Below are 13403 nucleotides of genomic sequence, written 5' to 3'. Positions count from 1 at the left end.
CATCCATCCATCCATCCATCCATCCATCTATCCATGACATCTTCTCGTAAGCAGAAGGACAGATACAAATTTGGTGTTGTGAGATTTTACCTCCCAAACGTCACTCCAGGATACGACAGAACTTCATGCCTGTGTTCATTATGTGGTGTGTGTTAATGCTGCACTGCTGTAACACACTGTGGCCCTCAGGATAAGGGGCTCTTTGTGTCGTAAACAGCTCTGTCTCATTGTAGTAGCCTTTTTATCATTATGAACCCCCCAACTAAAGCTTTCTCTATCTCTCTATAGCTTATAGATGAGAGATAGAGAGTATTAAGATATAGCTCTATAGCTATCCCTCTATATTCTTATCTATGTCTCTATCTCTCTCTATATAAAACTCTCTCATAACTCGCTATCTTCTCTCTGTCTCTCCTCTCTCTCCTCTCTCTCTATCTTTTTGTTCTCGGATTCGTTGTTCTCTCTCTGTCTCACTTGGGTGTTTTTTTTTGTAGTCTGCTTATCTTATGTCCTCTCTCTCTAGATCTCTCTATCTATATTGTCTCTCTCTCTCTCTCTCTATATATATATATCTCCTCTGTCTATCTCGCTCTCTCTGTCTAACTGTCTCTCTCTATCTCTCTATTCTTCTCTCTCTATAAGGTCTCTCTATCTCTCTCTCTCTGTCTCTGTCTCACTGTCTCTTCTATCTCGGTCTCACTTCTCTCTCTCTATCTCTCTCTCTGTCTAACTGTCTACCTGTCCACACTCTCTCTCTCTCTGTCTCACTCTCTCTCTCTCACACTGTCTCTCTCTCTCTCTCTCACTGTCTCTCTCTCTCTCTCTCTCTCTCTCTCTCTCTCTCTCTCTCACTGTCTCTCTCTCTCTCTCTCTCTCTCTCTCTCTCACTGTCTCTCTCACTGTCTCTCTCTCTCTCTCTCTCTCTCTCTCTCTCTTTCTCTCTCATATTCCCCCTCTTACTGCCAAGTCTCTAACACACACAACTAGAGGAACACAACACACAATGTCACACCAAGGACAGCGATTCGATCACAACTCTTCTTTCAGGAACCAGCGCATTGTCAGCCATGTGTGAAAGCAGAAAAGGGTCAAAGGTCAGCTCCTGTGCTTGGTTTCCTGCTGCCAGGGGTAATAAAGCAGCAGTTCAGCTTTGCATTTGAACTCTTTACTCCTTTTGCCCCCCACTTTTCTTTGCCGTCCATCTGTCCAGACTGTGGAGCAACTTGTCTTGTGTCCCATTCACACGCTGGTATAATCCATATGTCTAATGGGCCAGAAGAACATCTACTGCAGCACAGAGACCAGCGCTTGGGTTACTCTTACACAAGATGTAGACAAATACTGACACATTATGTGTTGGATGGAGAAATACAGTGTTCGTCTTTGTTTGATGAAGAATGTTGGGTGTATCATGGTGTTTAGTGGTGAATGTTTGCATATTTTTTTCATTGGTGTATGGTAGTGTTTGTTAGAGAATGGTGGTGTTTAGTGGACTAGTATAGTGTTTAGTGGTCTATTATAGTGTTTAGTGGTCTATTATAGTGTTTGTTAGAGAATGGTGGTGTTTAGTGGTCTAGTATAGTGTTTAGTGGTTTGTTATAGTGTTTAGTGGTCTATTATAGTGTTTGTTAGAGAATGGTGGTGTTTAGTGGTCTAGTATAGTGTTTAGTGGTTTGTTATAGTGTTTAGTGGTCTATTATAGTGTTTGTTAGAGAATGGTGGTGTTTAGTGGTCTAGTATAGTGTTTAGTGGTCTAGTATAGTGTTTAGTGGTCTATTATAGTGTTTAGTGGTCTATTATAGTGTTTGTTAGAGAATGGTGGTGTTTATTGGTCTAGTATAGTGTTTAGTGGTCTAGTATAGTGTTTAGTGGTCTATTATAGTGTTTGATAGAGAATGGTGGTGTTTAGCGGACTAGCATAGTGTTTAGTGGTGTAGTATAGTGTTTGTTAGAGAATGGTAGTGTTTAGTGGACTAGTATAGTATTTAGTGGTGTAGTATAGTGTTTGTTAGAGAATGGTGGTGTTTAGTGGTCTATTATAGTGTTTAGTGGTCTATTATAGTATTTGTTAGAGAATGGTGGTGTTTAGTGGTCTAGTATAGTGTTTGTTGGAGAATGATTGTGTTCATTGGCCTATTATAGGGTTTGTTGGAGTACGGTGGTGTTTAGTGGTCTAGTATAGTGTTTGTTAGAGAATAGTGGTGTTTAGTGGTCTAGTATAGTGTTTGTTAGAGAATAGTGGTGTTTAGTGGTCTAGTATAGTGTTTGTTAGAGAATGGTTGTGTTTAGAGGTCTAGTATAGTGTTTGTTAGAGAATGGTGGTGTTTAGAGGTCTAGTATAGTGTTTGTTAAAGAATGGTGGTGTTTAGAGGTCTAGTATAGTGTTTGTTAGAGAATGGTGGTGTTTAGAGGTCTAGTATAGTGTTTGTTAAAGAATGGTGGTGTTTAGTGGTCTATTATAGTGTTTGTTAGAGAATGGTGGTGTTTAGTGGTCTAGTATAGTGTTTGTTAGAGAATGGTGGTGTTTAGTGGTCTAGTATAGTGTTTAGTGGTCTAGTATAGTGTTCGTTGGAGAATGATTGTGCTCATTGGCCTATTATAGTGTTTGTTGGAGTACGGTGGTGTTCATTTGTCTAATATAGTGTTTATTGGCCTAGTATAGTGTTTGATGGGGCATGGTGGTGTTAATTGGTGTATTATAGTGTTTGTTGGAAACATTGATGTTTCTTGGTATTTACTGAAGAATGTTAGTGTTCTCTGATGTTTGCTGAGATGTACTGGTGCTCTTGCCAAAGACAGATGAACCCCTGGTCATTAGTAAAAGAAGAGTATGAGAATTAAAAATGGGCAAAACAAACCCCTTTAAACACCAGACGAATAACCACTTGACATTAGAAGGAAGTGTAGCCCCAAACATTCCACATTTGCTGCAGACGTGAACTCTGCGACGTGTTGCTAATTAAGGGTTATTAATAATGCCGGAGTCTGTCAAACGATGAGCCTAACGAGGCATGCTGTAAATATTTGGCTGTGAGACAAACATGTGAGCGAAGCGTAGGCATGAGCACGTAGGAGGGAGTCTCTGTCTGCCAGAGCTAAACACTCAAGTCCCCTTCAAGTCTACATTACCACACGCAAGTACTCCAAAATATCTCTTCTGCTTCCCGCCGGATGCCTGACACGAGGAGTAATAAACAAGCGGGCGCAGACCTCAGCATGTTCTCATAAAACACAGTTATCCTCGTGCTGGCAGAAGATTTTTGGGAGGCTCTGTTAATATTTCGCCAACGCTGTGATATAATTGTCAGGGTGAGTGAACTCATGAACCAGGGTGGAAGTTAACGCTGTGTGTTACACCGAGCCACACAAGTGTAGGGGGTGTGACAAATCGTGGATGGCCAGGAAATTTCACAGCTTTTCACAATCCTGTGCAGAACTCCAGTGTGAATATGGAACAAACTCTCACTCTCTCTCTCTCACACACACACACACACACACACACACACACACACACACACACACACACACACACACACACACACACACACACACACACACACAGCAAATGTTTAGAGATGACGCTAGAGAATTCAGTATGTTCTGAGAACTCAGTAAGCACTTTATCCCGGTCAGGGTAGCAGTTGATCCGGAGAATCTTCTGGGAAAACTGGACATATGGTGGGAATACACTATTAATGAGGAGCCAATCAATCACAAGGGCCAGATGTCACACCTGGGAGTAATTTAGCATTGTTTTTAGGAGGTTTGAAGACCCCAAAGAACACACAGGAACACGGGGAGAACGGAGACAGAAGCAATCAAACCCAGAAATTATGGTTTAATCCATGAAACACCAGAAAATCCCCAGAAACATTAACATTATCTTCATCAAACACCAACAAACACCACACGTGCTTCTGTAAGAGTAAATAATCATCAATGATCTCTGGTGAGGGGGGCACGGTGGCTTAGTGGGTAGCACGTTCACCTCACACCTCCAGGGTCGGGGTTTGATTCCCTCCTCCGCCTTGTGTGTGTGGAGTTTGCATGTTCTCCCTGTGCCTCGGGGGTTTCCTCCGGGTACTCCGGTTTCCTCCCCCGGTCCAAAGACATGCATGGTAGGTTGATTGGCATCTCTGGAAAATTGTCCGTAGTGTGTGAGTGTGTGTGTGAATGAGAGTGTGTGTGTGTCCTGTGATGGGTTGGCACTCCGTCCAGGGTGTATCCTGCCTCGATGCCCGATGACGCCTGAGATAGGCACGGGCTCCCCGTGACCCGAGAAGTTCGGATAAGCGGTAGAAAATGAGTGAGTGAGTGAGTGAGTGAGTGAGTGAGTGAGTGAGTGATCTCTGGCACCATTAAACACCAGATATAAAATAAACACTTACAGTAAAACACCAACTATCTAAAATATCAACATCCCTAAAATACTGACTAACACCGACGCCCATCATCAACACTCAATACCTTCCATCACAACACCACCAAGATTCAAGAACATTACCATATGTACAATGACATTTTTTGTGTCGTAAAATTAGGGAAAATAAATACTAAACAAACACCGGCCGTCTCGATCGGACAGAAAAGAATTCGTAAGCCAGTGTGAATCTGTGTGAAGTTGGCGCTACTGGAGGATTTTGAGGTAAAGTGTTGCGTAACATTACGACTCTGTGCTTCATCTCCATACGGATCAGTGACAGGCTTCCTGTTGCGAGTCACATGACATATATACAAACACCACCAGCTTTTGTCAAGGATTCTTCTGCAGAGACACACAGTATGTAATGAGCTGAACTCATGGTCCACAAGAGAGATTTGGCCAAATAAGTGCTTTTACCTCTCAAGTAAAATAACCAGTACTCAATAAAACACACACACACACACACACACACACACACACACACACACACACACACACACACACACACACACACACACACACACACACAAGCATCAGCATATCCATCAAATGGCTTTATCCTCACTCAGCATGACATTTGTTTTGAATTATTCATTAGGAGAATTGACTTGAGACTGGATAATGATCAGGGAACAAAGGGAGTGCTCTAGAGACTTAAAGCTCTGCGATTAAAATCTAATTAAATGTTGATTTATTGTCACCGATGAATCCATTACGATGATCGGGTTTTTATCCTCGCATCAACACACTCGCTTTTTCTGAGCAAATATTTAAAAATAAATAATCTGCAATTCAGACATTGTAGTATGTTTTTTTTCTCTCCCTTTTTTCACTGTGTGTGTGTGTGTGTGTGTGTGTGTGTTTTGAGTTGGTTTGGCCCATTGACATGCTGACTAACTCCTTCCACTCTCTGAGCCTCTTACTGCCTTCATGAAGAGGTTCTTCTGCCCAGAGCCGTAGGCGGCCAAACCTCTGTTACCATGGCAACACACCCGGAGTCAGTTTCCATAGCAACGAATAACAGCATCGGAGAGGCCTTCGGGGACTCAATAAAGACTGAAAAAAAAAAACAATGACAAGAGGTAGCTGGCTGAGAGAAAGTGAGATAGAGGGAGAAGAGAAATTGAAACTGAGAATAAGAAAGAAAGAAAGAAAGAAAGAAAGAAAGAAAGAAAGAAAGAAAGAAAGATAGAAATATTTTAAGAGAGCAAGAGCGAGAGCGAGAAAGAGAGCAAGAGAGAGAGCAAGAGGGCGAGAGAGAGAGTGAGTGGGAGGGAGAGGAGAGAGAGAGAGAGAAATGAAAGAACAGCCGAGAGAATAGAGTGACGAGAAAGAAGAAAGAAAGAAGAGAGAGAGAGAGAGAGCAGAGAGCGAGAGAGCGAGAAAAGAGAGAATGAGAGAACAAAGAGAGGAGAAGCGAGAGATGAGAGGAGAGCGAGACGGAGAGAGAGAGACAGGAGAGAGAGGAGAGAGAGTAGACAGAGAGGAGAGATAGAATAGGGTTATATAGAGAGAGGAGAGATAGAGAATAGGAGAAGAGGTGCAGAGAGAGGAAGAAAGAGAGAGAGAGAAAGAGAGCGAGAGAGAGTGAGAGAGGAGAGAGAGCAGAGAGAAGGACAGACAGAGAGAGAGGTGAGAGAGATCAGAGCGAGCAGAAGAGACGGAGGAGAGAGAGAGAGAGAGGGGAGAGAGAGAGAGAAGAGAAGGAGAGAGACAAGGAGAGGAGAGAGAGAGACCGAGAGAGAGAGGAGAGAGAGAGAGAGACGGAGAGGAGAGAGAGATGAGAGCGAGAGAGACAGAGAGTAGAGGAGACGAAGGGAGACCAGAGAGAGGCAGAGAGAGAGAGAGAGAGGAGCGGAGAGACGGCGAGGAGAGAAGAGAGAACGAGAGAGCGAATCTGAGAGCAGAGAGAACGAAGAGAGTGAGAGAGAGACGAGAGGGGAGAGAAGAGAGAGAGAGACCGAGACAGAGAGAGGAGATCGAGAGACAGACGAGGAGAGAGAGAGAGAGAGAGAGAGGATTTCGAGGAGAGTGAGAGGATGAGAGACGAGCAGCAGAGAGAGGGAGAGAGTGAGAGATGAGAGACGAGAGAGAGCGACACGAGAGGGACAGAGAGAGAGACAGACCGAGACAGAGAGACAGAAAGACAGAGAGGGAGAGAGAGAGACAGACAGAGAGAGAGAGAGAGAGAGAGAGAGAGAGAGAGAGAGAGAGAGAGAGAGAGAGAGAGAGAGAGAGAGAGAGAGAGAGAGAGCACCCAGGCTTTTTCTGCATGTATTCCTGTCCCACACACTGCTCTATGCCTTTATACACATCACACAACTCTCTGTGAAAAATCACACACATTCACACAGCAAACACGTTTCTGATCTTATCTGAGAATGTGTGCAGTCTCGTCTGCCTCCTACACGTATTTATACTACACCGGGTGTCGTAGCACTGTGGAGAAATACTCTACACACACACACACACACACACACACACACACACACACACACACACACACACACACACACACATATACAATCACATCAATTAGCTCAGAGTTAAAGGCACGCTCGTAATATTACATTAAAAACATTAGAGCTTTAAACAGCCTACACTAAGAAAGAGAGAAAAAAAGAAAGAAAGAAAGAAAGAAAGAAAGAAAGAAAGAAAGAAAGAAAGAACGAAAGCCGTCATGTATCTACTCACATAAACTTTAGTTGCTAGCTCATACACGAACACAAACACATGCTAACTTGCGCTAAGTTCTGCGCTGAAGTTCACTAAGGTCAGTAAAGTCAGGTTATGTCAGACCCAGGATGCTTCAGATGAGCTCTGTTACACAAACCCACCCCCACCCCCACCCCCTCTCTCATTCTCTCGCCAAGCCTCTGGAACACACATGTTGATAACCATAGCCAGGAAAACACACTCAGCATGTCACGGATCCACTGGCAGAACAACGTGAAATGGCTTTACCAGGATACAAAACAAATGGGCTCGGTTTGTGTCTCTGTAGGTGCTTAAGGGGCCAAGATGTTTTTGTCTTACACTAAAAATAAGTCTTCCTTCATGACCTGGAAAGAGATATAGAGACATGTGTATATACATGACATAGCCCACGTTCATTAGGCATAACATTCATTGTTTGTATTAAATATTCGAAACTACGAGTAAATATTTTTTTTTGTGGTCATCTGGAGATCTCTACATCTGGCTGTCCTTCACTGTGGAGCTTTTAGGATCTTGATGAGAAATGCCAATACAAAAAGTTCCTATAAACACAACAGCATGAAGCTTCACACATCCAGGGTCATGAGCTTGGGTTACTGACTTCTGAAGTTCCACATGTTCTTCAAGTGGGTTCTGTGGTTCCCTCTCACCTCCTGGAAACATGCTGGAATGATGGATCACCTAATTTAAGGTTAAAATGGATTGGTGTTCCATAAAGGATCCTTGAGAGGAACTAAGACTAAGAACTTCAAGAGGGAACCCATCTTTCTCTGAGTGACACTGGATTAGTCTTGACAGACTGAGTACTTAAAGATTTATAATTACAATTGTGCAACCAGAAGATCCATTCCAGATTCCCGAGTCTTGATGAAGTTATGAAGAACTGATCACTGTTGAAGACTCGAGTGTAAAAGCGTTTGTATAAACTGCAGTCCAAAGACATCTTCATGTTTTTTAAGTGGTGCCATCCTAATCTCACTTATCTCCAGGCTCCACATGATTCATCCTCAGGTATAAGTGACCGTCAAATGATGAGAACTTCTCCAAAAAAAATTAGGTCATCAGGCAGGTCCAGTCAGGGTCACCTATTTTAAGTTTAACAACAATGAGACTCTGTATGAGGAAGGATGTCATATGACTGGTCTGAAATATTTACCACTTGTACTTCATTTTATGTTTTGATAACTAACTTATTTGCCTTACATTAAGAAAACTTCAGTGGAGTTAAAGGTGGGGTCTGCGTTGTTTGAGAAATGCTTCAGAAAACCGAGACGGGATGACAAACAAAACAAAAACAAAACAAACGTGTAGCCGATGAGCAGAAAGGGGCGTGTCTTGTCGATATGGGCGGAGAGAGCGTTCGGTGCGCATGTGTGACGTTAGCAGAAAGCGGTTTTAACATCGACATGGAGGATAAAAACAAAGAAAGAAAGAGAAGAAAGACTTACGATAAGGACAAGAAGTAGGACGTGTTAATATAGGATTAGCTTTCCAGCGCTGGAGAGAACTGAAGGAGCAGGAAGTTGGCCACATATTCACAGGTTGGAGTTTCCCGAGTCAATAACTCCTGAGCTAAACGCTGTTACTACACAAATAACACCTCTTTTCTATCGTAGTAATGTAGAGAGGCAGCTACAACCGCGTTTTGTGTAGTAACAGCGTTTAGCTCAGGAGTTATTGACTCGGGAAACTCCGACCCGTGAATATGTGGCCGACTTTACTTAAGACGCCGAGGCGCTTTTTTCCTTCTCGATAGGTGAGTAACGTTGGTTTTGCTTTGTTACACAGAACTAATATATGCCTTTGTCCTTTACATCATTATGCTTGTGTGGCATTTTTGCTTGTTTGTTTATCTACAATCGTATTGTTCTTCCCTTCAGCTATGATAAAGACACGTTTCTTTCCGTTAGTCGCCTGGGTTACGTATGTATGTGTGGGCGGAGCTATCGATACAGGGGCAGGACTTGTTTGGGTTAGGGGCGTGTTTGTTTTGGTGATTTTATATATCAACTTCCAAAGTTGGGATATATGAAGAAAAAGCTACATTGTGCACTGTACAAGAACTAAAATAACAAACTAGAGTAGGTTGATCAATGCTGGGGAAGGTCACAGAAAATTGTCCTCATTGTTTCTTAAGTTAGAATGCAATGCTGAAATATTTTTGAATCAGTATCTTGTACATTTGCTAACTAACATAACATATTTTAATGGCACTTTGTCCTCCATGTATTTTTTTTTTCTCGTTTAACCCCTAACTGGAATGCAGAAAAGTACACGCTGTAATTTTTTCTAAAAGATTAACATTTTTTCAAAACTTTTTTGCAGGGGGCAGGGGGGGGGCACGGTGGCTTAGTGGTTAGCATGTTCGCCTCACGTCTCCAGGGTTGGGGGTTCGATTCCCACCTCCGCCTTGTGTGTGTGGAGTTTGCATGTTCTCCCCGTGCCTCGGGGGTTTCCTCCGGGTACTCCGGTTTCCTCCCCCGGTCCAAAGACATGCATGGTAGGTTGATTGGCATCTCTGGAAAATTGTCCGTAGTGTGTGAGTGTGTGAGTGAATGAGAGTGTGTGTGTGCCCTGTGATGGGTTGGCACTCCGTCCAGGGTGTATCCTGCCTCGATGCCTGATGACGCTCCCCGTGACCCGAGAAGTCCGGATAAGCGGTAGAAGATGAATTTAAAAAGGACTAAATGTTCAGATTACATCTACAAACACTTGAGGAAATACGTGTAATTTCCTTGTTACTAAACCGCTCCATCTTTCTGTAACTGTCCAGAGTTTTCTGCATCAACACAAAACCGTTTCAACGCCGGTCCGTGATCGTTCCTTCTAAAACGGTTCGATTTTCAACAGACTTGGAAAGAGAATGTGTGATAAATCACAAAACACACCGCACATAGCTCCAACTCCAACAGTGTAGTGATCACAGGATCTTAAATATACAGTAAAACATTAAAGAAAGGGAGATAGAGTGAAGGTTAAGGTCGTATACAAGCTACATAATATGAAAGGAATGTAGATAATATCTGTGGTAAATCTTACTAATTCCATTGTACTGCTATCACTCGAATCTCTCCAGACTTGCATTTTAACCGAGACGCAAAGACTCCAAGGTTATTTTTTTCCACCGCCCATATTTTGTTCTTGCTCTGTGTCTGATTTTGCTCTAAGATGTTTCTCAGAGCTTCGATGGGCATTTGTCCGATATGTAACCGAAATAACGTGACAAAAGCGTCGACTCGTTCTCGTGGACACTGTACAATTAGAGTATAAAAGTAAACGTGCACATCCATCTAGGATCACACAAATCGTATTGTTCTTTTCTGCCCTGGAACTGCCTTCCCTTTCCAAGTCCTTCCCTGAACATGCTTTGTCAGCATTGGTTAAATATAGGAACTGGCAGGAGGACAGACGTCTTTCCAAAGCATTTCTATCCCTTAAAGCATTTTGGCCTGACAGAGCGTGATGCCTAAAGAAACGTGGCTGAGTCAGTCTCAACAGAAGGACTTTTTTTCTCTATGGAGGAAACTATGTGAAGGCAAAACAAAAAGCAACGGTTTAGTGGCTTTTTGCAACAGACGGGGAGAACTTCAAGCCTCAAGAATTTTGCATCAAAATACTGCATAGAAATCATTCCTCTAAAGTGGAGCCAGGATTTACTGCCTCCAAGCTGAGCTGAAGCAACTTTAAGATGGACTATAGGATGATTTTTATAAAAGAAAACAGTAACGTTGAGTTCTGGAACGTGATTGGTCAGGGAGAAATGATTGATTCATTTTCTAGACCAGCACAGCTTTGGAGAAATTATTGTACTAATGTGCTAATGTTTCTATAGTAACCACCCATTCACAGTGGCTTGTATGTTAAACGTTCATAGAGTCTTAAGCCCTATTCGGACGGGATTAGTTTTACGTGGGGACGTGGAGTGATGCGATTTTACCTCAGGACGTCTGTAATATTAATCGGCCAATTCGCACGGGACAAGACATCTCAGTAAAACTAGCAGAAGTGGGAGGGGTAACTCGCTTTACGCACCACAGTAACCTCCTCGTCGTCATGTGCGTATGACGTCGCTACCTGTTATCACGTGCGCAAACAGACAACTTGGCGCCTCCATGCTTGCAAAACGCGCCAAAAACTACTTTTAAACAGGAAATGACGGAATTTTACAGCGGGTCTATTCGGACGGGATCAGTATTACCAGAGGTCATTTTTACGGACCTTTGTACAGAAGGTAAAAGTCGCCATAATCTTTACTGACATTGTCCGTAATGATTACCGAGATGGCACATTCGGACGGGACTAAAATCACAGAGAAGCTCTGGTAATAATTACTTTACCCCCCACGTCCCCACGTAGAACTAATCCAGTCCGAATAGGGCTTAAGACTAATAATAAATGTGTTTCATTTTTATGGAAGGAGTCAATTTCAGCTCTGTAATGGTCAGTAACTTCCCACCGTGGGATAGTCTTCAGGAGAGAAGGCTTTGCACTGTTCTGGTTAGTAACAGTGATATAAACTGAGTAAAACACTTCATGGTGTTCCGTTATTGGAACTGTGAGATGCTAACAATAACTCCACTTTGTGACTGGTTGCATCTAGGGATGTACCGATACCACTTTTTCTCTTCCGATCCGATTCCGATACCGGAGTTTCCCGGTATCGTCCGATACCGATACCGCTAACGATCCGATATCTATGTTCTTTTCTACCTTTAAAACTAAAGAATGTAAACAACTCACTTAGTTATTAAGATTTATTTGTTTCTGGCAAAGAAATACAAAAATGCCCTTATTACTGGATGAAAAATGAAAACAAAAGAAACCTTAAAAAAGTATTAATGCAGTAACAAACAGCACTTTTAACCGTTAGCGGTATAACAATCTAAACCATATATACTGCAATTATTACATTTAATTATTTTCTGAAGAAAAGGCAATATTTTAAAGTGAATCTTATATTAGAACTCTTGAAACACGATGTAAAATGTATTAAACAGTAAACCTCGCACCCAAATGAGCGACATGTTTAACGCGCTGAGGTAAACGGAAAGGACGCCTGCTAAACTTGTCTGTCTGTCGCAGGCGGTTGTGCGACATAATACCTATAAAATGTATTATATTTATTTTCATTAATGCAATTTAATATATAAGTGTATTTTTCTGTAATTTTTCTATATTTTTAAGTGTAAGTTTAAGCGATAGTCTGTGATGTTTGCTGTTCATTAATCAACCACCACGGGAATTAGCGTCGGAGGTAAATAAAAAGTGGGCGTGTCCTGTCCCACCCACATATAAAGGTTCCGACACCCATGGATTTCAGGAAGCAGGGGCGTGGTCAATGCTGTAGGTAAAACACGGAATAGAGTTTAATTTATTAGGGCATTCCTCAAGCGGAATGGATTCGACTGGCGGCGCTCTGAAAAGTAATAATATGCGCTGAATAGAGACGGTTAAAGTGGGTGGGTCCAATTTTATTGCTCTTAAAAAGTCCCACCCACATATAATGGTTCCAACGCCCATTACCACGGGTATCGGATTCGGATCGGTCACGCAACATCGATACCCGATCCACTCAAAATGCTTGGATCTGCGTCGATACGGATCGAAAATATCGGATCGGTGTATCCCTAGTTGCATCACATGACCCTGTCTCGGATTATTATCCTACAACATGACAAATGTTTTAGTCGTTACTTATCGGTTCGTCTGCTTTTCCTCACAAGACTTCTTTACATCAAGATTATCCAAGCTTATCTGCAAAGAGCCAGATTTTGTGCAGGTTTTCATCACATCCGAGATGAAACCATGCCAGGGTCTATTAAAAAAAACCAAGATCATCTGATTAAACTTAAATCTGATCAAGTATGGTTTCTGCATGATTGGAATGAATTCCTGCCCTCACAGTGACTCTTTACAGATAAGACTTGACACTCCTGCTCTCTTCCTCTTAGATCATTTCATCCTGAGCAGAGTGCTACTGAGACGGTTAGCCGTATCAGCTACACCAATCCATGCCACAAATGATCATGAATCTCTGTAGGCGTTTCCTTTTATTCACCATTACACTCTTAAAAATGAATCACTTTTGTAGTGATTAACTTTGGTAAACGAAGCCATTAGCCCTCGTGTAACTGATACCCAAACATCATTGAGAGCTTTCTGAAAACGAAGAACACGCACGCTTCCCAGATGCAAGTTTCATGGTTCTCTACTGCCCCTTTTCCACCGAGGCAGTTTGAGTGCAGGTTCGCAGCCTAATTTA

The 13403-nt window shown here is 42.4% G+C and overlaps 1 protein-coding gene across 17 annotated transcripts in view; it reads right to left on the bottom strand.

Annotated features, from left to right (window-relative positions):
• The window catches only part of map2 (microtubule-associated protein 2), a 130357-nt gene that overhangs the window by 92345 nt on the left and 24609 nt on the right, over nucleotides 1–13403 (bottom strand). Inside the window, exon 1 of one of the 17 annotated variants that reach the window (XM_047814903.1) lies at nucleotides 5347–5462. The exons of the other annotated variants lie outside the window; for them this stretch is intronic. The gene's annotated coding sequence lies outside the window, so the exon portion shown is untranslated. Of the gene's footprint in view, nucleotides 1–5346; nucleotides 5463–13403 lie in introns of those variants that run through there. 17 annotated transcript variants of the gene reach the window in all.

Source organism: Tachysurus fulvidraco, chromosome 6 (genome assembly GCF_022655615.1).
Source record: "Tachysurus fulvidraco isolate hzauxx_2018 chromosome 6, HZAU_PFXX_2.0, whole genome shotgun sequence".
NCBI lineage: Eukaryota > Metazoa > Chordata > Actinopteri > Siluriformes > Bagridae > Tachysurus > Tachysurus fulvidraco.
This window is presented reverse-complemented; position numbering and strand designations above follow the sequence as displayed.